Source organism: Miniopterus natalensis, chromosome 22 (assembly GCF_054644295.1).
Source record: "Miniopterus natalensis isolate mMinNat1 chromosome 22, mMinNat1.hap1, whole genome shotgun sequence".
NCBI lineage: Eukaryota > Metazoa > Chordata > Mammalia > Chiroptera > Miniopteridae > Miniopterus > Miniopterus natalensis.
Window position 1 is genome coordinate 11,739,751 of NC_142102.1, and position 22,021 is coordinate 11,761,771.

General features: G+C 52.0%; 1 long non-coding RNA gene across 1 annotated transcript in view; it reads right to left on the minus strand.

Moving 5' to 3' along the window:
• The window catches only part of LOC107525542 (uncharacterized), a 365,360-nt gene that overhangs the window by 320,043 nt on the left and 23,296 nt on the right, over positions 1–22,021 (minus strand). The window contains exon 2 of the long non-coding RNA XR_001602064.2: positions 19,233–19,783. This is a non-coding gene — a long non-coding RNA (uncharacterized LOC107525542). The remainder of the gene's footprint in view (positions 1–19,232; positions 19,784–22,021) is intronic.

The window sequence follows — 22,021 nt, forward strand, 5'->3', positions numbered from 1 at the left end:
GCGTGGAGCTCTATGTGACTTTAAAAGAAAAATGCCATTTCAGTGGCGTGTAGGTTTTTGTTCCTCAGATGCTCAACCAGGCGTGGGAGGATGATCTGTAATTATCCTGATTATCGGAGCCTACCTTTTTAGGGCTTTTTGTCTACTTTGGATGGTCAGAGTACTAAAAAAATAAATAAAAAAATACTGGAATATGGAAAATGAAGCTGCAGGGTACTTCCCCTGTAAAAGACACACCCCTTCCTTTCCAAGTGATAAGAGGGTGCACTTGACGACTTCTGCAGCCTATTTTCTGTTTTATACTCCCCCCTACCCACACCCCTCAGCCACTGAAGACCCGGCTGGGAGAGCGCCAGCCCGGGGCCTGGCAGTCTGCAGGAGCACCTCCCGTAACCGCCAGGCCCCGGCATCGCCCTTGATCTGAGCCTACCTGCCCAGGACTCCATCCAAGAGTCAGAACCGCCGAGGGGTGCTCAGCAGAAGATCAAAAGGTCTTGCTTCCCCCTCTGCGAGCCCAACCATCTTATTTCTGGCCAAAAGTAATTCGTATCAATTTAGCATTTTATTGGGGAGCAGGCACTAGTTACTGTTCCTCCAAGGAACCTGCCTGGACCAATGTAACCGCTGTCTTGCTTTAGGCATTTTTCTGAAGCGATTATGGCCTTTGGATGCCAAAGATCACACCCGGGCATGGGGCGCGGGCTGACCCCAGAGGGAGGAGAGAGGTGGCAGCCGACAGCGACAGCGCTGTAACAGGCAGGCATGGTGGTGTCCGGCGCGCGCCCAGGGCCCAGCTGTAACAGCAGAACAAGGTCATGCCCTTTGTGGGGGCCCCAAAGGTCAAAGCTGGGAGGGCTCCAGCGGTCAAGGCTCAAGAGGCAGAGTTGCAAAGCCCCTGGGGGAGCCCTTGGGCAAAGCTGGTCGAGAGCAAAGAGAAAGACCAGGAGCCAAACGGAGGGTCCTCACCGTCTACAAGGACAGCACTCAAACCCAGGAGTCCTTCTGACTGACAGACACCGCGGAGTTCCAGGGGGCATACAATGTATTTACCAAGAGCAACCTTTTCATCATGAAAGGCACTTTCCAGAAAAGGAAGGGTCCTAACGGCCACGCCTGTCCAAAGGCGGCCCAAAGGTCATCAAGTCCAGTCAAGGGCACCCTAAATCATGACATCAGTGAGCCTTGGGCTCCCTGAGACAGCGACCATGACATTATTGCGCCTTAGGAGAGAAAGGGAGATGGTGTTGGAAAGAAGCAAAAGTCCTACCCTCTTCCCCCTGAACCTCCCCGCCTGACAGTGGGGGGAGAAAGGGCCTAGTGGACAGAGAGTGAACCTGGGCCCCAGGGAAGGATGGGGGGCACAACTGTATCCCGTCTTGCCTCCCGATGCAGCTCCCCACGGGGGGGAAGGGGGGAGCACGCCAAGCCCTGCGGCACATCACCACATCCTCTGTTCAGTCCTATTTCGATGGAGTCTCTTGCCCTTAGGCCGGAATCGAACCCGGGACCCTCCATTCCACAGGCCGAGGCTCTAACCGCTGAGCCAAACCGGTCAAGGCTAGAGTGTCGTTTTCAAGTCACGGGACTGATCCACGCCCATTTCAACTTCAGAGACGCATGCCCTACAGGCATCTAGCATTTTCCTCTCCCCAAAACGCGGGCCTCCCTTCCAACCCCGGGGGGTGCACTGGGTAATGTCTCCACTTTGCCTTGCAGCCTGGAAGCCCTCGCCCCTGCCCCAGGACATCTCCCTGCTCTCTCCTCTCTCCCCCTGAAGCGGTGAAAGGCTGCGGTCAGCTCTCAGATCCATCTCTCTCCCGCCCCCCACTCCAAGTCCTCTCGTGCCCATTTGTAACAGCCCCTAATATGCGCCCGCTCTCCATTTCCCTCACCCAGCTTGAAACACGCTCATTCTAATTACCGTTTCGGTTTTCTTACATTCCTCCCTGGAGATGTCTCAATTAGTGTCCGTTTTCATAGCGCCTGTCACCTCTGAGCCGCAAGGTGGGGCCTTAACTACAATCGAAAGCACGCTGAAAATAAATGAGGAGCCGTCCTGGGCGGCCGGGCCGAAGGTGGGGTTGCTTTACAAACTAGCGCACCTTTAATTGATGATAAATGGGCGGGAAAGCAGCCTTATTAATCGGGCTTCCCTGACTCGGTCGCCACGCGGGGTCCCTTCATCACTCAAAGGCACAAAGGAGGCGGGCCCAGCGGAGCTGTCCCCGGCAGGCCAGGCGGGCAGACAACTTCCACTCGGAAGGCGGGCGCGAGGCTAATCAGCATAGTCCTGGCCCGAGTCGGAGGTGAGCTGCCCTCCCTCCCCAAGACCACAGCGCAAAACGCCATCTGTCTTTTCGGCAATTACGCTTAGAGGTGATCATGCCCTGCGCCGCGCACAGCACGTTACACGACCCGACCCGAAACTCCTCACTCCAGCCCTGTCAGGAGACGAAACGCAGTGAAAGGCGCCCGCCACCGGCCACCCTGGGTCTCCTCGGTCAGCGAGAGCGTGGGTGTGCCTCCGAGCTCCCCGAGGAAGCAGCGACTGTGTGGGGTTGACTCCTGCGCTGCCCTTGGGAATCCAGGGCCCTCACCTGAACCTGTCAGAATTTAGAAACACGCAGAAGGCACGTTGGACTTCAAACCATGGTCCACCCACTGAGATCCGCTTTGGTCAACAAGGAGCACGTAAGGGACAAGGGACAAGGGGTCTGCTGGCCCTCTTCTCCGTGGCTGGGCCGTATTTCAATCTGGCTGCCGCATTCTAACTAAAACCACGGTAGGACCCCTTCCTGTCCCCTCGACTCTCTCCTATCCTAGTGCAATGATTTTTTAAGGATCTTCCAGGGGGCGCCGAGGAAATAAGAGTGAGCGCACAGAGGAGTGGCAAGTAGCCCCCCTCCAGCTAGACCTGAGACACTAACACAGGGCTCATTAGCAGTGGCCAGGCCCAGACCCCTGGGAGCCGTGGATGTGACTGGTGGGTGCCACTCCCCACACACCTCTGAGCAGGAGCAGAGAGTCCCCCAAAAGGGTTCCACGGCGCCCTAGAGAGTGTGGAGGGATCCTCACCCAACCTCACAGATCAGCCCTCCAAGGATGCAGAGGGTGCAGTTTCCGGTGGCAAATTCTCGGAGCAGTTTAGAAATGGGCAAAGGGGACTTCGGGGGGCGGGGGGGGGAGGGTCTGCGTCTGTTTCCGTTCCTGTTTCTCACACCTCTTCCCCCCACTTGTCATTGGTTTCACACTGTCACCCACACCCAGCCCCACCCGGGTGCCTTCTGGCCTCTCTCAGACCTTTGGAAATTCTGCCAACCGGTAGTGACGCTTTGGCTGAAAGATGGACTTGGGCCTAAATCCCCGCTTGCTGTAGTTTAAATGCTGCTCTGAAGCCCGGAGGTGGCACCCTCCCTGCCTCTGACTCCCATCCCCTGGAGCGTAGCGATTCCGATAAAAAAAAATTTTTTTTTAAATCCGGAATTAAAAAATAAACACCTCCCGTCGCACGCTGGCTGGAGAGCCCCTCGCACAGCCCTCTCGTCAAGCGATTTGGCAACACGCACGAAGAGCAATAAAAATACTGAGTGTGAAGCTCTCATGAAGAAGCCATCTTAGGCTCGGAAAAACATTCAGTACCCGGTAATGACATCACACAAGACAGCAGCGGCCAAAAGGAAAGCAACCCAAGTGCCCAAAACTAAGAGGATGGGTTCGAATTAGTCAGCGGCGCGTTCATCCGACGGATTTGTAGGTGGTGGTCGAGGCTGCGCGAAATCAGGAAGATGCCCAGAAAGCCATCAGAAAGCCCTCCTTCCAGGGATCAGAGAGGAGCCGGGTGGTGACCAGCCTTGTGCCGCATACAGCTCCCATTCTGGCCTCCAGGGGGCTCCAAACGCTTAGAGTTTATGTAAAGCCACAAAGCCAGAGCGAGAAGAGCTCATCACCACGTGAATTAGTTAAAAAATAAAAATAAAAAAATAAAAATAAATAGATGTGAGATTTCCAGAAGTGGCTGGAGTACCCAGTAAATGGCCATGATGGAGAGAGATGCTGGGGACGTCCTGGAGACAGAGGCTGACTCAGGCCCAGTCCCGACCCAAAAAGTGCTGTCCACGGAGGCTCGCCAACCCCGCCCCCCTCGCCGCCCCCTGCCCCCTGCCTCTCGCCCCTCGCACCTCGCCCCCGGTTCCGTTTGCTTGGAAGAGCTGGGAGCAGTCAACAGGCATCGGGTTAACAGCTGGGTGCCCTTGAACTCCAATTACCAATGACAAGCGCCGCCCACAGACTCCCTGGGGAAGCATTCATGGTTAATCAATCCAATTGATCACTGTTGATTAAGTAAAAACCTGCTTTCTAAACTGTTCCACCCCAATGGTATTTTTGTCGGCTGCTAGAAAACAGGAGACGAATTCCAGCTTTTTATTGAAGTCCAAGTATGGGGGTCGGGAGGGGGAGCGCAAGTAGGAGTGTGGACATGAGAAGCCCCCATATCTGCCCAGAGCAGCAAGACTAAAGCGCACGCGTTCCCACAGAGACCTCCCAACACCTCCTGTCATTCCTCTGACCCAGAAACCACTGGGGGGACCAGGTCAGAGGAGGCCCTCGGGAAGGCAGCCCGCTGATCACAGAGATTATGGGATGTCTGAGTCCCATCAGCGCCGTGAAATTGATCAGCTCCATTCAGCACCTTGGATGGGAAATCGATGGCTGGCGGACGGGTTAGGTGCCGAGGCAAGTGACCACGGAGTATTTTTTGTTGTCTCTTTACAGAGAGTAAATGCTCTCAGCCGCCCCAGGTGCTCTAAATCTAAGCAAACGACACACAAGTCCCATCAGGGCCTGGGTACAACACGGAGGGGTCAGGGCCTTTATGAAATTGCGGTGTCATCCACAGAGAACAGGTCTGGCCCGGCCCAGGGTCAAGGTCTTTCTAAAGGTGGCCACCCTCCCCGGCCGGCATGGCTCAGTGGTTGAGCACTGACCCAGGAACCTGGAAGTCCCCAGTTCGATTCCCGGTCAGGGCACATGCCCAGGTTGCAGGCTCGATCCCCAGTAGGAGGCAGCCAATCAATGACTCTCTCTCATCATTGATGTTCTTATCTCTCTCTCCCTCTCCCTTCCTCTCGCTCTAAAAATCAATAAAAACATGTTAAAAAAAATAAAATGAAATAAAAGTGTCCATTCAGGGACGTGAGGCAGTGGACTCAGGAGCACAACATCCGCTGACTTTCTCCACACAAGCTCTCCCCGTGCAGGACGCGTAGCTGAGTGGCAGGGACACCGCCCCTCCTCACCTGAGGTGCCAAGGTCAAGGCACCAGTAACAGGTAATGGAGCTGAGCCTGCTTCCCTGCAGAATCCCTGTCCACACCTCACAGAGCTATGGCAGAGGGCAGAGCTTCCGCTACGCCACTTATTTCTCAGTAGGTCTGGTGCGCAGGTCTTCGATCAGCCTCCCCACCTGGGAACCCTCCCTCCCTAAATGAGGACACTGCAAAGGTCCCTAGTACATTGCATCCATCACAGAAAAACACCAGTGAATAGGAACCACTCATAAAAAAAAACAAAAGTGCAGAATCTGGCCTGCGATTCTGTGACACTTCACGCACGGACACCCAAAGCCTCGGCAACCCAAATCTGAAATAACGGCAGTTACTCCAACAGGCGCAAGTCCAAGGCTATTGACGTTTCCTAGGGATGCTGACATAAGGGTTTTCGTTTCTGATTGATACCCCATTTTGAGGGTCGGACCTCCAGTGTCAACCACGTCGAATGCAAATGATACTATTCCATAGGCTGGATGCAAAGTAGTCTAATGTTTCTCCAGAGGAAAAGAGAAACTGAAAATTCTAAACATTGTTTCCACACAGTTCAGCTCCTGGTCTTTGCCGGCCCATAACTGGGGTTGTAGCAACTCTGCCTCTGTCTCCATCTCATAAAGAAATATGAACAGAGGTATCACCATTTGATACCAAAGATGCCAGGTGCTCTTCTCCACCTAGAAAATGAACCTCAGAGTCTGGGGGGAGGGAGGAGAGGGTTCTTGGTTGCAGTGCCTGAAACACAACCACTCGGCTGGGAAACGGTAGGGCTGGGGTTGGAATTTCTACACACCACAGCGTCCACAGCTCTGCAAGACAGAGGGACACTTTTCACAGGAGCCGGACTGCATCAAAGCGACTCGTAATTAGGTGCACATTCAGCTCATGGCTCAGCTATTTATACAGACAAGTGGCCCCAAGGTGCTCGTGCCACATATGTGGTCCCAGAGTGACCCCTAGTGTTAACAGGGGAGGAATTTATTGTAAAGATAACATCAAAAAATTAGCATCTCTCAGGTAGCCTTCCTACCAGTAGCTAAGAAATACAGGTGCGATCTTTTTGTCAGGTGTTTAAACCACCTTTAGTTAGAAAATGTTCTAAACCTCTCATGGAACATATGGGGTGGTGTAGACAAAAGAAGCCAGAGTCTCATCAGAAATAGCCTGTGTTTCCCACCCTGTCTCCTCTTTCCACGCCCAGTTTCACTTCCCAGTTTGCCCCCGACTGGAAGCTCCACTTTTGCAATGTCACCATCTGCGGACTGAACACCAACCCCGGGTCCCCGCGTGCGCATCGGCCACCCCAGAACCATCATTCTGACATCAACCCCCACCCATCAGTGTGCACGCCGTGGGTGTCACCCGCCAGATCAATCCAAGCCCCGCTCCGCACGGGTAGCTACCGAGACTAATAAATCACTGGCCCGCTCTCAGCCCACAGATGGTAAGTGTGGTTCAATGCAGGTAATTATTTTTTTTTTTTTTAAATGACTTTGGGAGCAAAAAAATCAAAACACGGGAACATGTGTCTAATAGAAAAAGGGCTGCGAAGAGATTTGGGAGTTCTGACGACTCCAAGAAGCGGTGAAAGGTCCCGGAGCCCGACAGGAGCCTGATGGACAGAATCAATCCCTTCTCCCGGCAGCATGGCCAGGCCCTGGATCCGCTCCCTGAGGGTCCCCCGAGCCAGGCGGTGGAGAGGTGGGGGCTGGAGCACCCCTCCAGCTTTAATGTGTTTGCAGAAAAGAGCCCCCACCAGCCCATCAATTACCAGGACTGTCAGCCCTGAGAAGGTGTTGACACCGTGACAGGTTCGGTGAAAGCCTTAGGGGCTAAGTTGAAAGGTTCCAACGAGACATGTCTCAACCACCCCTTTCCCCAAAGCCCCCACCTCCTGTCCTCTGTCACCCCCTCCTCCAAACATGCATCTTTCTTTGCCCTTTCACGTTCACGAGGATGATATAGTTTCTGCAAAAAGATCTAGCCTGGATGACACTTTTATTTTTAATCCTTACCTGAGGATATTTTTTTCCATTGATTTTTAGAGAGAGTGGAAGGGGGACAGAGAGAGAGGGAAACATCTATGTGACAAAGACATAATAATCCTCCAACTGCTCGGCCGGCGGTGCCAAGCGCAGACAAAAAGAAACAAAAGGGAAGGGACCCAGTGGCCTGTTTCCAACAGCAAACAGTCAAATAACCTTGACTGCTCATCAGGTTCCTATGGCATCAGCGGCATCGCAGAAAGAAATGTATTAAAAAGCAGCCCGGCCAGCATGGCTCAGCGGTTGAGCATCAACCTAGGATCCAGGGGGTCACAGTGCGATTCCCGGTCAGGGCACAGGCCTGGGGTGCAGGCTCCTTGATCCTCAGCAGGGGGCGTGCAGGAGGCAGCAGATCCATGACTCTCATCATTGATGTTTCTCTCTCTCTCCCCGCCTTCCTCTCTCTGAAATCAATAAAAACATATTTTCAAAATAAATAAAATAAAATTAAAAAAGTAACAGCAAGAAAACAATACCACATATAGACCCAATTAAAACGATCTTAGGAAACAGCGGAATGAAAACTCTCCAACGTTCCTTCTCGGCCGCCATCCAAACTCACCTGGGAGAGACCCGAGTGTGGGAAGGCGGCTGGGATTCGTTTGGCACAACAATTAAAAGAGGTCGTATAATTTGTTCACTCTGCACATCTCACCTCTGGGGTGGGGGGGTTGCCTGGCTCAAGACCCCGAGTGGAACTCAAAGTCACACCCACCCCAGGGAGAGTCATGCTCTCACCTCCCTGACCATCCAGGTGGAAATTAAAGATCCCAAGATACTTTTCAAAATAGCACAGGGGGGATCACCCAGCTGTCTGGCCCCAGTTTCAATAAAATCGAATGTAATGTTCCCAGCTGGGAATGAGCCCTTCTCGGATGTAGAGGGGAGTCTGTGTTCGAGCCCAAACAATTGTGACGCTGTCCTCGGAACCCTGGGATTACTTTATAACCCGCAAAGGACTCTAAGATATGTGGAGAGTACGGGATGCTATGAAAAAGTCAGTTCCGTTACAATTTATAATTGAATTTATCCACAGAGAAACAACTGGTCACTAAATAAATAAAAGTGTTGCCTGGGGAGCAAGCTCACAGGTGTAGATGTTACTATCCGAGGCTTAGATCCAAGAAAATCCAAATTCCAAAATAATAACTTTCAATAAAAAACATGGGTTGAGTGTTCATATTTTAAAGACTCCCCAAGCCCAGCTGGTGTGGCTCAGGGGTTGAGCATTGACCTACCAACCAAGAGGTTGCAGTTTGATTCCCAGTCAGGGCACATGCTCAGGTTGCAGGCCCCTCAATCCCCAGTAGGGGGCGAGCAGGAGGCAGCCGATCCATGTTGATGTTTCTCTCTCATCACTGATGTTTCTATCTTTCTCCCTCTCCCTTCCTCTCTCTCTAAAAATCAATAAAAACATATTTAAAAGATAAAAACCTCCCTAATTTTTCTTTTTAAGTTTTTTTGGCCTGAATATGTCACTCCCACAACTGCCAGATAGGCCTGGGAAATGAGTCTTTGGCTGATACATTGAAAAAAGTATCTGCTAATAAAGACAGGCAGTGGGTGTGAGGTGGTGCCCTGGCTACAGTGTATCCAAAAGGCCCCACAGAACTTGATTTAGGGAAAAAATCCATTCAGGGGCTGGGACTAGGGCAGGTCCGGTGCCCTACTCAGCATCCTCTCTGACAGCCCCAATGCCCGGGACACGAGACACCCGAAACATCCTCTGCCCGACCCCCAGGAGCTCAAACCTGTGCATGTCCACATAATGACCCATCCCCTCCACGGATCTCATGTCCACGTTGATATCCACTTTAATCCAATTTCATGCCTGGAGCCGAGGGATTTCAGCAGCAGGTCTTTCTTAACCATTAATTATGGCTACACGGGGAGCTCCAGCACACAACAGGCGGGATTTTAAACAGGAGTCATTTGTCTCTCAGCAGGGAGACCGGCGGCTTTATTTCCGAGGACTCCAGGAACTGGGTTGCTGGCGATCTCCCGCGTCCACCTCTGAGCGGGATAAATCTTCCCTCTTTGCTCCCAGATCAGCCCAATTTGCCACCTGTAGCGGGAGGCGCCCGTTCCCTCCTTTATTTGTTGAATGGGGTTTTTCTAGCAGAAAAGGGCAGCGACTTTCCCTGAGCTCTGGGCACTGGGTCATGTTTCCTGGTGATTTTTCTACTAGAGGAAATCCCCTAACTCATTAAAAAAAAAATAGATTAATTGACCAGTTCAGTAACAAGTTCGCCCCAGGACCCAATAAACTTTGCAAAGAATACATTTCAATTATAACTGTGCTCAGCGGGAACTCGGTGGGTAAAGCCAGACTCATCTTTCTTCAGCATGCAGGAATTTTTATATTTTCTTTTCCATTCATGACACTATTTTTTTCCCCCGCCTCCGTGTGGGTCCTACCTGGGTCCATCTGGAGTTCCCACCTCCATCCTGTCACTCTATGGGTCACTGTGACCCCGGGGGCCAGCGAATGAATGAGTCCCTGAAACCAACAGGGTCCCAGAAAGGGTCTCACAGGCCACAAGAATTTTTAAAACATGCAGTACCTGGCTGTTTAGTCAGGGGCATTGACTTCTTTTCCCTTAGATGTTCAAATTTTAAAAAATGACAACAGCCAACACAATAGCCATCTGGTGTGAATGAATCAAAGTTATACCTTTGTTTTTGTTGTCAGATCGGCAAAAAATGTATTTTTGGGTGTGCGGCAGAATTTCAGTAGTGAGATGGAGAGGGTTGGAAGTCACTGGTCTCCACCCCCAGCTCCTCAAGGTCATCCATCGAGTCTAAGTCATCTCCATAGTCCCAGGGTCTGGCACAATGTCCGGGTGCAGGTAGGTAGGTACTAAATCAGGGTTTCTCGGTCCCGGCACGATTCACATTTTGGGCCCTATGATGATTGCGGTGAGGACCGTCTGGTGCACTGCAGGGTGACTCACTCCTGTGGTCAATGGATCGTAGTGTGTTCAACAGGCTTTCGGGGAGTTAATGAGGTTCTCTGAGGGCGGTGATGCTATAGCTCCGAAGTTGTTTTTCTCAGAGAGATGGTCAGTAGTGGTCACGGTGCAGGGGTCCCCTGCCCAAACCCCTCTGGCTGAGGTCCACGGTCCTTACTTAGAGCGACTGCAAGTTCTTCCACGATCTTGAGTCCCTGGGTCCTCGCCACCTTCACTGTCCACCGTCCCCTATGGACCCCTCACCTGGTAGACGCCAAGCCAGCCTCCGGGCACCTCTGAGCCTGCTCTTTCTGCTTCTGCTTGAGCCATCTCACCCCCTGACACCCTGCAGGATGCCTTAGTTCTAAGGGCCGAGCACTGGACAGTGAGCTCAGCACCCCTCCACTGGCGGGGAAGTACCTCTCCTGGACCCCACCTGCTGCACTGCCGCAGACACCTACAGGGGGCGCTGCTCTGCTCCAGCACAGGGCCCGGAAGGCACGGGCTACCTGGATGACGTCATTCCTTCCTCCTGGGACTAAAGCCTGAGTCAGGGCCACCGTGCCCTCGCCCACGAGATGCCCCACGGAAGGACTGACTCCGACCCTCCCTGCTCTCAGACTGAAACACACAGTTATCTCCATTTTATTTTCTTTACATCATTTAGGAAAAAAATAACCAGTTGTTTAACTGAATTTTGGGCATTTGGGTTTTTTTCCTGGTTATTTGGCACTGTGAACACACAATCAGAATTCTTACAGTAATAGTCTAAGCTACAAATATTCAAAATTGCACACCCCACTGGGAGGTATTTTAAAAAAATTAGTAAAACTTGGATCTACAGCACCAAGTGTTAGCGATGGTTTGAAATATTAATGCGGGTTGGGTGCCAAGCTATTTTGGGGGCTCGGCCAGACTTGCACTTGGCAGGAATGGTTGGCATAGGCAATTAAGTACACGTGCAAACGTTTAACTAGAGGTTGGTGCTGGTCCATTGAAATGCAGAGGTCCACCAACCAGCCAGCTGGTGAGAGGGCCTATCAAGGACTTGCCCGTATCACAAGGAAATCCTCCCTCCCTTTTCAAATCTGCCCACATTTTCCGCACTCTGGGAAAACAAACAACCGAGCTAATTACAGGAGGAAGGTAAGAAAGGTGGCAAGAGAGCCCTGGATTCTGTATTCTGAATGGATCGCAAAGGGCTGGAATTAGGCCAGCTGTGCACACCGCTCATGTCGCCTAAGATGTGAGGAGTCTCTGAGCTGGCTAAACGCACTCAAACTCACTCTTAGTTTGGGTGGATTTTTAATGATTGAATTTCATGTAAAAAAAAATAAACATTTTCGAAAAATGAGTTAGCATATGTAAGATCAAGTTTCATTCTATATTAAATAGCTAAGTGCTCATGTCTACATAAACATATGCTCAGGGTGGGGCAAAAGTAGGTTTACAGTTGTTTGTGAAATAATACAATAACTAATAAGTAATAATTCAAGAATAAACTGTTTTGTGTACTTAAAACCTTAAACCTACTTTTGCCCGGCCCTGTATACAATTCCATATTAGTTAAGTATTATGTTAGTTAGCAAAGTATTATAAATTGCATAGTTACAATATTCCATTGTGTGATGGAATATTACACAGCCTTGAAAAGGAAAGAAATTCTGACACACGCTACACATAGAACAACCTTGAGGACACTATGCTCAATGAAACAAGCCAGTCACCAAACAACAGACACTGTGTGGTTCCACTCACATGAAGTTCTAAGAGATGGCAAATTCACAGAGAAAGGAAGTAGGGTTGTGGTTGTCAGGGGCTGGGGGTTGGGGTGTGTGAGAGGGGTTGTTTAATGCGGTGTAGAGGTTCAGTTTTGCAAGAGGGAAAACTCTGGGGATTGGTTGTACAACCACATGAAGACACTTGGCACCACTGAATTACGCACCTAAAAAGAACTGCGATGGTCGATCTGATATTATATATATTTTACCATGATTGAAAATGAAAAAAGAAGTGATTGATTATGTGGTCGGCGGGCACTCCAGGTGAACTCAAAACATCAGGAGGACCTGGGTTCAAATCCCAGTCTGTGATGTTTACTTGCTGTGCGTCCCCGATGAGGCACTTAGCTATTCTGTGCCTCCATTTCCCCACCTGAAAGGCAGTAATTACAGCACATGCCTCATATGGGGTTTTGTGAAGATTAAATAAAGGGAAGATTTTCAAAGGTGCCAGGCCTGTGTTTCGCGCTAAATGAATGCGTGACCTCGGCCAGTAAGGCCACCGCCCTCCTGCGGGCACCGCGCCTTTCCCGGAAGCTGGGACCGGAGGATGATTCTGAAAGGGGCCCAGGTAAGGAGGTAAACCCCAAGCAGAGCTGGCCCCCTGCTCTCAGGTCAGCATCTTCCCACTAAAGGGCCCGTGAACCCCAACTCATCCCAAGAGCACTCCGACGACTCACCCACCCCACTGCAGTTTTATCCCATTTCTACTGATTTTCCAGCCAAAACAATTTTATGAGGGTTTTAAAACTTCATTCCGAAATCCCACTTACCCTGCAGTGGTAGCTTAAAAAATGTGAGAGGTCAAAGAAAATATAGGCCAATGGAAATAACATTGCAGTGAGAAATTAATTGCGAAGCCTGTTTAATATGACAGGGGACTCCCTAAAACCCTATGACGTGCTCCCCGCTTTCCTTCACCACGGGCTCCCTGATTCGGTGCACAAAGGCCGGGGTGGGCTCCCCGGTGCATTCCTGCATTAATTTGACATTTCTGGCTCCAATTAACCTCAAATTTCAGCTATTTTCCAAAGACTGTTCTTTTAATTTGGGATAATCTTATTTTCTTTCTATTGGTGCTCACTGGCTTGTGCAGAAAGGCCTGTGGTAGAAACTCCAGCCCATTTCAACCTGTTCCAAAGAGTAGAACAGTCAGGGAAGAGATGGCGTCCTGCCACACAGGGAAGTGTGGGACAGGTGTTGATTCCAGGGGAGCTGGGAAGGGTGACCCTCTACTGGCACAGCAGGCGTCACAAGCTAGTAGCCTGTACTCCGAGGCAAGACCAAGGACACTGTCAAAGCCACACATGACACTGACTCAGTAAATCTGGATTCAAATCCCATCTGCATCGTTTACCACCTGTGTGGCCACTGGCAACGTTGCCCGTAATCTGGAGCCTCAGCACCACTGGGACAAGGCCGCCTCCCTCCTTGGGGTATTAAATGAGAACTGAGTAGAAAATTGCCCTTCTCAGAAGAGACCTTCAAGGGTGCGTTCCCAATTTGCCTCTCCCATCGGCACAAACAGTTCTAAAGCAGCAGCCGGCAAACCGCATCCCATGGGCCACACCTGGCCCCCCACTTGGTTTTGTAATAAAGTTTTATTGGGACACAGCCGTGAACATTCATTTGACTGTCTATGGCTGCTTTCTCACTCGAATGGCAGAGCTGAAAAGTTAGGATGGAGACCCCCTAGGCCCTTGAAATCTAAAATATTTACTCTCTGGCCCTTCATAGGCAAAATCTGCCAACTTCTGTTCTAGAGAGACTAAAGAGAGCAAGGAAGCCACAGGTCCTGGCATGTGGCACCTTTCCTTCACCACTGTCCAGCTTTGGGTGGTGGCTGGGCCCTTGAGGTCTAAGGACAGGGAAAGATGTCTGTAAGTCCCCCAATCTCCACTGCATCTACAGTATCAGCGGAGATTGGGGAAATCACAGACATCTTTCCCTGTCTTTTGTCTCAAAATTTATGTGAGTAGCCCTGGCCAGTTTGGCTCAGTGGTTAGGGCGTCGGCCCCCGGAATGAAAGGTCCTCTGGTGGATTCCAGCCAAGGGCAGGATGCTTCTCTCTCTCCCCGCCCCCCCCCCGCCCTGAAAAACAATGGGAAAAATATCCTCAGATGATGATTTTAAAAAAAAAAAAATCTATGTGAGTAAACACGATTTTTTTTAAATTGAACATATGCATTTTTATTTATTGAACTTAAGTCATCTTTTTTCAAAAGATTATCCCTGCCATTGAACATTGACTTAGACGACTTTTCTACACAACCAGTATATTGTGAAAATGCTTTGCGCCTGGAATGGCAGGGACAGTTCCTCCTTTTGCATAGCATCAGGTGATATTCACTCACCTCCCTGCACCGTCATCCTCGGTCAACGCCTTACGCTCCCTGGGACCTTAAGAAAAACATTCCCAGCTTCTAGTGCACGCAACAAGGAATAAAAGGATTTCTTATTCATGCGTGGGGCATCAGACGCCAGGCACACACACACACACACACACACCCCACGTCAGTTACTAGACTCGCCAACAGAAGCCCTCGGTCTTCTGCGTTCAGGGGTGATCCCCCATGTATTCCATGCCCACATCAGGGAAGACGCTATGGGGATAACTGGCCAAACAAAGTTGCTCTTCCTCTGCTTTTAAAAAGAAACGGAGAGAGAAACAAGCTGGCAGCGTAGGTGACACCTGCACCTGCTGCCTCCGCAACCACATCAAAATCACAACTAAAATACAGATCTGGTGGGACCACCTTTTCCCCAGGGGACGGCAGTCTGGGTCCCGCTGCCGGGCTCATCTCTGCAGCCCCCCTCCTTTACTGCCCCTTCAGGATTGCCGCCTAAAAGCCCTTTCCAGGGCAATCGACTGCAAAAACAAATAATGGGGCTTCTTGGACATTTCCAGAAGGCACGTCTGGACCACTTTTCCCAGTGAATTGGTCAGCAGTGTTTATTAAGCACCTCCGTCATATAAAAAACAAACAAACAACGCTGCAAGGTATTATGGGGATAGAGAAGGGGGGTGGGGAACACAAGAAAGAAAGCATGGTGTCTTTCTTGAGAAAGGGAAGCAGCCCTGGCCAGTTGACTCAGTGGTTGAGCGTCAGCCTGCGCGCTGAAGGGTCTCAGGTTCGATTCCCTGTCAAGGGCATGATCCCGGGGGACACTGGTCAGGGTGCTTACAGGAGGCAACCCATCTATGTGTATCTCTCACGTGGATGCTTCTTTCTCTCCACCTCTCTCCCCTTCCCTGCCTCCCACTCTCTCTAAATATCTTTGGGTGAGAATTAATAAAATAAATAAATAAAAGGACTGCCTCGCGCAGGGAGGGAGCCCAGCAGTAGGTCACACAGGTGGACTAGAGGCTGGTGGTTCTGATTCCGCCGGGAGAAAAATCTGTGGGCTCTGGAGCTTTCCACATGGGGGCCTGTGATCACCCCTGGACTGGGCTGGGCCGCCAGGAGGTGGTGACAGGCGGACTCCGCAGCTGCGTTTCCCCCTCCCACCGGCAGAGGGCGCACTTCACAAACTCCAGCTCTTTCAGGGAGCGGGAAGGGACACGGAAAGCAGGCAGGTGATGCCAATACGCCAGGGCAGCTGTTAGGACATCAGCTCCTCTCAGCTCGAACCCTGGACCAGAGCCCCGGCAGACACGCGATAAGAAGCGGCCCTTGCTCTGCCTGGCGCCTCCCCTGCTGCATCCCCCGCCCCCCAGAAAGAAAGTCACTGGTGTGGGGAGTGTCCATGCGCAGCCCATCCAAACAAAGCCAGCCTGGTCCCTCACGGGCCCTTCATCCGTCACACAGACTTGCAGGAGTTTTGTAAAGTGCTTTGCTCTGAGCACCTGATTAAACACTAGCAAAAGGTCAGAGTTAGGGCCCTAGGGAACCCCTGACAAAATCGCTCTTCGTCTCTCTTCCCCCCGGGGGGGGGGGATGCTGCTGTTAGGATGCGTGTGTCCTCTCTGCCCCCTGCGTGTCCCATGTCCCCGTGTAAGAGCTGGGGACCGAGCGGACACACTGTCTCAGCTTCACTCACCGGGGCCATTTCCAAAGCCTCGGCAGGCGTGTGGGGATGCTGTCAGAATTCAGGGTGTCTGTGGCCTCAGTTTGGAGAGTTTTGCTTCCCCGCAAAGCACTTACAGATGGGAAGACACGGCGGGTCAGTGTGATGTGATGGGGTCTCTGCACTCAAGGCCACCTTTCCTGTAGGTGTTATTGATTACCCACACCTCGGGCCCTGACAGGTAATCAATGGGCCCTCTGACCCAGATATGTGGCTGGGCCTGCGGGGGCTTTGGAAACAAGCAGCGAGCACGGCAACTCTGGTCCACGCTCTCCGCACACGAGAATTACATTTTCCCCCGGAGCCGCGCCGCCCGTCTGCTCGCATCACCGCGGCCGTCTGAGCAGCGCGTGGCCACCTGGCTCTGTTCGTTTCTCCTGCTGATAGCTCTGCGACCTCCCCCAAGCCATTAAGGACAAGTGACAGACCAAACTTTAGGGGAAAATCTATGTATTTCTCCAAAAATGCCAGGATTCAATACCTTCTACTCTTTAGTAGCGGCCCCCTAACCTCCTCAGCAAAGGATGTAGGAGATGATGACCCTGAATTGAGGACAAGAGGACAGGAAGGGGACTGGGCACCTGCCACGGGAAGAGGCCAGAGTACAGCACAGACGCCACACACAGTATCCAAACACACACACAGTATCAAGGTGCTAATATCCCAAAGGGAGACGCCGTTGTCACTGTGACCTTCAGAAAAGGAAGGATTGTGGCTGGTGATCATGACGACCAATTTCAAGCAATGGGTTCGGCGAGACAGGACGTGGGGCTGGGGTGCAAACAGTATAAAACTCTCAAAGACAAAGAGAAGACAAAAGGCCCTAAAACGATGTCTGATACCACCTCCTCCAGGAAGCCAGGCCCGACACAACTCGACATGCTGGGCAGACCAGGAGCCACCTCCTCGCTGTGCCCACACATCCCCGGGGCATATCTATGTGACACTTTCTATGACTGTGCACATATAAGGGGTGTCCCCCATACAATGTATACACACACTTGAAATAATTACGAAGACAGTGTTTACGCAGACACATTGCATTTTCAACACTGAGCTCCCAGCTGTGAAAGTGTGCATACGTTTTGGGGGGACACCCTGTATACATATTGCTATCCCCTCGACGCTGTGAGTCCACTGAGGTAGAAGGCAGGAATCACCGACATCCCAGCCTCAAGGAAAATCCAGCCCCTGAATGCCCACCGAACGAGTGAATTTATGGGAGTGTCTGAGTGAGTGAGTGAATGAGTGGGTAGCATCCAAACACACACACACTATCAAGGTGCTAATCTCCCAAATGGAAGGGCCACAGGGCTGCCGAGGGGCTTCTTTCCCTAATTTGGAAGCACGTTTAAAAATGCACAGAGCAGCAGGAATTCTCCGAGCACGTTCTCTGTCCGAACAGCTGGGTGTTTTTTAGCAGCAGCAATACCCCCGCCCCCTGGGGCTCCTCCAGGCTTACGGGGGACTCAGGAAAGGACCTCAATTTCCAGGCCAACATCATTAGGGAGTTTAATTAGCAAGCTGGGTTCTGAATCAACATGGACCCGTCCTCGGAGGCCCACATAAAACCAACTGTGCACTCCTGTCCTTGCCAGGCGGTGAGCTCCGTGCCCCCCACCGACTCTTGGGACTTACATTCACAGGGGCCCCTATGGCACTGCTTTCTTTCCCCCCACCCCCACCCCAGCCCCTCATCCCACCGGCCAAAGGAAGCATGTAGCAGTGCCCAGGCAGGGAGCCGCCTGGTGTGAGGACCACAGCAAGAGTTACATTTCTTTCTAGAATGAGAGCGGCCCAGAGAAGCAGGCTGGGGGCTGGTCCCAGAGGGTCTTGGGCGCCACGGGAGGGGAAGCTGGAACTTTCTCAGGCCTTGGTGGAAAGCCAGGGAAAGGTCTTAAGCCAGGCTTGAACACAGTCAGTGTTGTTCTTTAGATGCCTCATGGGGTAACTGTATCTCAGGAAGATGGTGATGAAATAAACAGAAATGGAAAGACAGTCTGGAGGGGAGAGGCCCGGTGTCTGTCCGGGGCTCAGGAGGGGAGAGAGAGGGGTGGGGACCAATTTCTGAAATAAACTGAGCGAGTACAGTGGGCAGGATTTGGTGAATGGACACAGGGCTAAAGGAGAGGCGGGAGTTCAGAGCGTGATGGGAATCGGTGGAGGCAGAAGGATGGGGAAGCCAGGAGATCCAGAAAGAATGAGTCATCCAGGTGGGGAGGGAGTGGAGTGGTCTAGGGAGGTGTGGGGGGGTGGAGGGGCTGGGGGCAGGGAAGGGGGACTTGGCCCTGAATCTTTCAGGTAAGGGGCAGTCCCTGAAGGTTTCTCAGCAAAGGTCACCTTCGAGAACCCGGCCTGGGCTCACAATGGCATGTTGCTATCTCACCTGGGGATCCCGCTGGAACCCCTGGAAGCAGGGAGGCAGGAGCCCTCAAACCCCACTGAGGAGCCCGCCGGAAAGTGCAACAGCGCCACCTAGTGGCCGCTCGGGGCGACTGCAGAGATGCGCGCGGAGGCGGGACCCAGGATCGGCCGTCCCCTGGGAAAAGCGGGTCCCGCCAGGTCTGTGGTCACTGCGCAGCGACGAAGCCTCCCCGAGTCCCCCTGCCCCCCCCCCCCCCGCGAACACTAGTGGCTACCGCTGCCACATCCTTAAGAAAAACAAAGGCCCCAATGTGGAGAGAGTTTTAACCTAACCTGCTTGAGCACTGATGAGGGGCCAGAAGGGGGCGCTGGAGTAGGATATACCTGGGTCTCCAGGGCTCCTGCAGCCGGGTCCCAGGCCCCTCTGGCGGCTGCCCCAATCATCACCCTGGTGGCTCGGTTTTCTCCAAATTCCTAAACATGTTCTCTGTCCGGATTTCACCCCTCGCCCCTCTTTCCTTGTTTCCTAAGGGGCAATTTGGGGGCATTGGGGTGACCAAAAGCTCAGGTCATGCAGACCTCTGAGCCCCTTCATTGCTTGTCCTTGTCACTTAATAGCATTGAGACCTCAGGCACCTATGTGGCTCCCCGCTTGAGCCTCAACTGGCATCTGTGAAATGGGGACAATGATACAACCTACCTTACAGGATTGTTTTGAGGACACCAACGCCAGGACCCAGCATGGTGCCTGGTCCACGGGAAGCCCAGGGTCCACGTGAGCTGCTGTTTTTCCTGAAGGACTGGTTTCAGCCTCTTCAGGGTAGCACCCAAGCACACCCCAGGCTGAGGGACTTTGGCCCAGGCAGAGCTGTCCGTGCAATTCCAGGAGTTAGGGCTGGGCCCGTGGCTAGGACACCGCCTGGAGGTTCAGGGTTCTCACCGCTGTCCACAGTCAAGCGACTTGCATCCCTCTGCTGTGCACTGGAGGTGATGGTGATTTCTCACGTCGGACTGAGCAAAGGGGCAGGGCCAGGAGGCAAGAGACGCTGGCCCCACACTATTGGGACCCTGGGCTGTAGATCAGGGCTGTAGATTGTTCTGTCACCAGCTCCATCCAGGTCCTGTCTGCAGCGTAGGGAGCTGGCTGAGTCATGGACCACTGCTGGCCCGGCTCCAGCACTCTGTTCTGGATCCCTTTGGAGTCTGGCTGACGCCAGACGCACAGCTGGGCAGTCGCTCCTATTCTTTTGTCTGTGGGTAGAAGGAACATGAAGCTGTCAGTAGTGTTCTAGGAATGGACGGGTTCTAAACCAGTATCAGCATTTCCTGTGGCCCCTCAAGGGAGGGTGGGAGGGAGGCCTGGTGAGGGGTTGGGGTGCTGGGCCACCCAGTCTTGCTGGGAGCTCTGGCCTTCGCAGTGGGAGACTGTGGAGAAAGATGGTGCTTTGGAGACAGTAAGAACATATTAGAGCTACAGAATTTATATGGTATACGTATTTTAAACACTGTATAACTGCTTTATTTAACTGTACAAGTTTATTTAACTTATTTCTCCAGGAAGCTAGATGTTCACTTTTTTTCCATCTTTAAATTTTTTTATTTTTATTTTTTAGTTTTAATTATAAACTACACAACATAAAATGTATCGTCTGGGCCATTTCTAAGTGTCGAGTTCAGTGGCGTGCAGTACATTCACACTGGTCTCCAGAGCTCTGTCATCTTGCAGAACCGAAACTCTCTGCTTGCTAAACAATAACTCCCCACTGCTCCCTGCCCCAGACCCTGGCAACTACCATTCTGCTTCCTGTTTCTATGAGTTTGACTAGATGCCCCATATAAGTAGAATCCTACAATATTTGTGGGTTTTGTGTGGGGTTTTTTGTGACTGGCTTATTTCACTTAGTATACATCCTTAAAGCAAATCCATGTTGTATGTGTCATGATCCCCTCCCTTTCAAAGCCTGAATAATATCCATTTGGTCAATTATGCCCCATTCTTAATTCATTCACCCCCTGATGGGCACTTGGGTTGCTCCCCCCTCTTGGTTATTTTGAGTAGTGCTGCTCTGCCCGTGGGTGTGCACATCTCTCTTTGGGGCCCTGCTTTCAATTATTTTGGGTAAGTCCCCCCCCCCATCCGAGATTTCATTTCAGTCGACTACAACCTAAAAATATTAAACAGAAAATCCCAGCCCTGGCCCGTGTGGCTCCGTGGTTAGAGCATTGGCCTGTGCAGGCACCCAGGTTGCAGGCTCCATCCCCGGCCTTGGTGGGGGTGCGTGCAGGAGGCAGCCAATCGATGTGCCTCTCTCACACCAATGTTTCTCTCTCCCTCCCTCCCACTCCCTCTAAAAACCAATGGAAAAAATATCCTCAGGTGAGGATTTTAATAATTTTTTTTTTTTAATTTTTAAATAAATAGAAAATTCCAGGAATATATCATGCACCAGTTTTAAGTTGAGCACCATTCTGAACTGTGTTGACGACGCCCCATGCTGTCCCCCTGCATCCCACCCAGGGAAGCAAACGGTCCCCTAGTCCAGCATCTCAGTCCTGCAGACACTCCCCTCCTGTGAGTCCCGTAGGAGCCTCTGGTTATTAGGTCAGCTGTCTCGGTGTCCAGGGGCTTGTCATCCAACAATCCTTGTTTTACTTAATCACAGCCCCCAAGCGCAAGAGCGATGACGCTAGCAGTTCAGATGGGCCCGAGAGAGACACCATATAGTGCCTCCTATTCCGGAAAAGGTGACAGTTCTCAACCTGATCAGCACAGAGAAAAAAACTGTATACTGAGGCTGCCCCCTGCTGGGGATCGAGGAGCCTGCAACCCGGGCATGTGCCCTGACCTGGAATCGAACTGGCAACATTTCAGTGCCCGGGGACCACGCTCAACCCACCGAGCTACACCGGCCAGGGTGCGGGTGCGGTTTCCATAGAGGCCAGGAAAGGCCTCAGTGGGAAACCAGAGGGAGAGGGAGCCAACTGTCAGCTGTGACAAACGGTGAACGAGACTAGGTTTCGGGGGAACACCCGTCATCTGTTAGGATCTGGAGGAAGGTTTCGAGCAGGGCAGGAAGACAGAGAGCTGGCCGGGGCGGGTGAGGGTGGGGACAGGGGCTGTGGAGCAAAAGAGAAGAGCACGGAGACCGAGAGAGGCATTTGGAACCCACCACAGAGCAGGCTCAGGGACCACGGGGACAAGACTTGGAGGGGCTGGCTATGTTCTAAGACTGAGGAGGTGCTCGGACTGGGGAGCTCAGTTAGTTGGAGCATCATCTGGACATGCCAAGGTTGAGGGTTTGATCCCTGGTCAGGGCACCTACAAGAATCAACCGAGTGCATCAGTAAGTGGAGCCACAAATCCGTGTTTCTCTCTCTCTCTCCCTCTTTCTCTCTAAAATCAATTTTTTTAAAAAAAGACAGGAGGTAAGTGGGGTGAGGGGGCCTAGCAGGATCTCCAGGGGGTGCATGAGGTCCTCCTGGGATAGT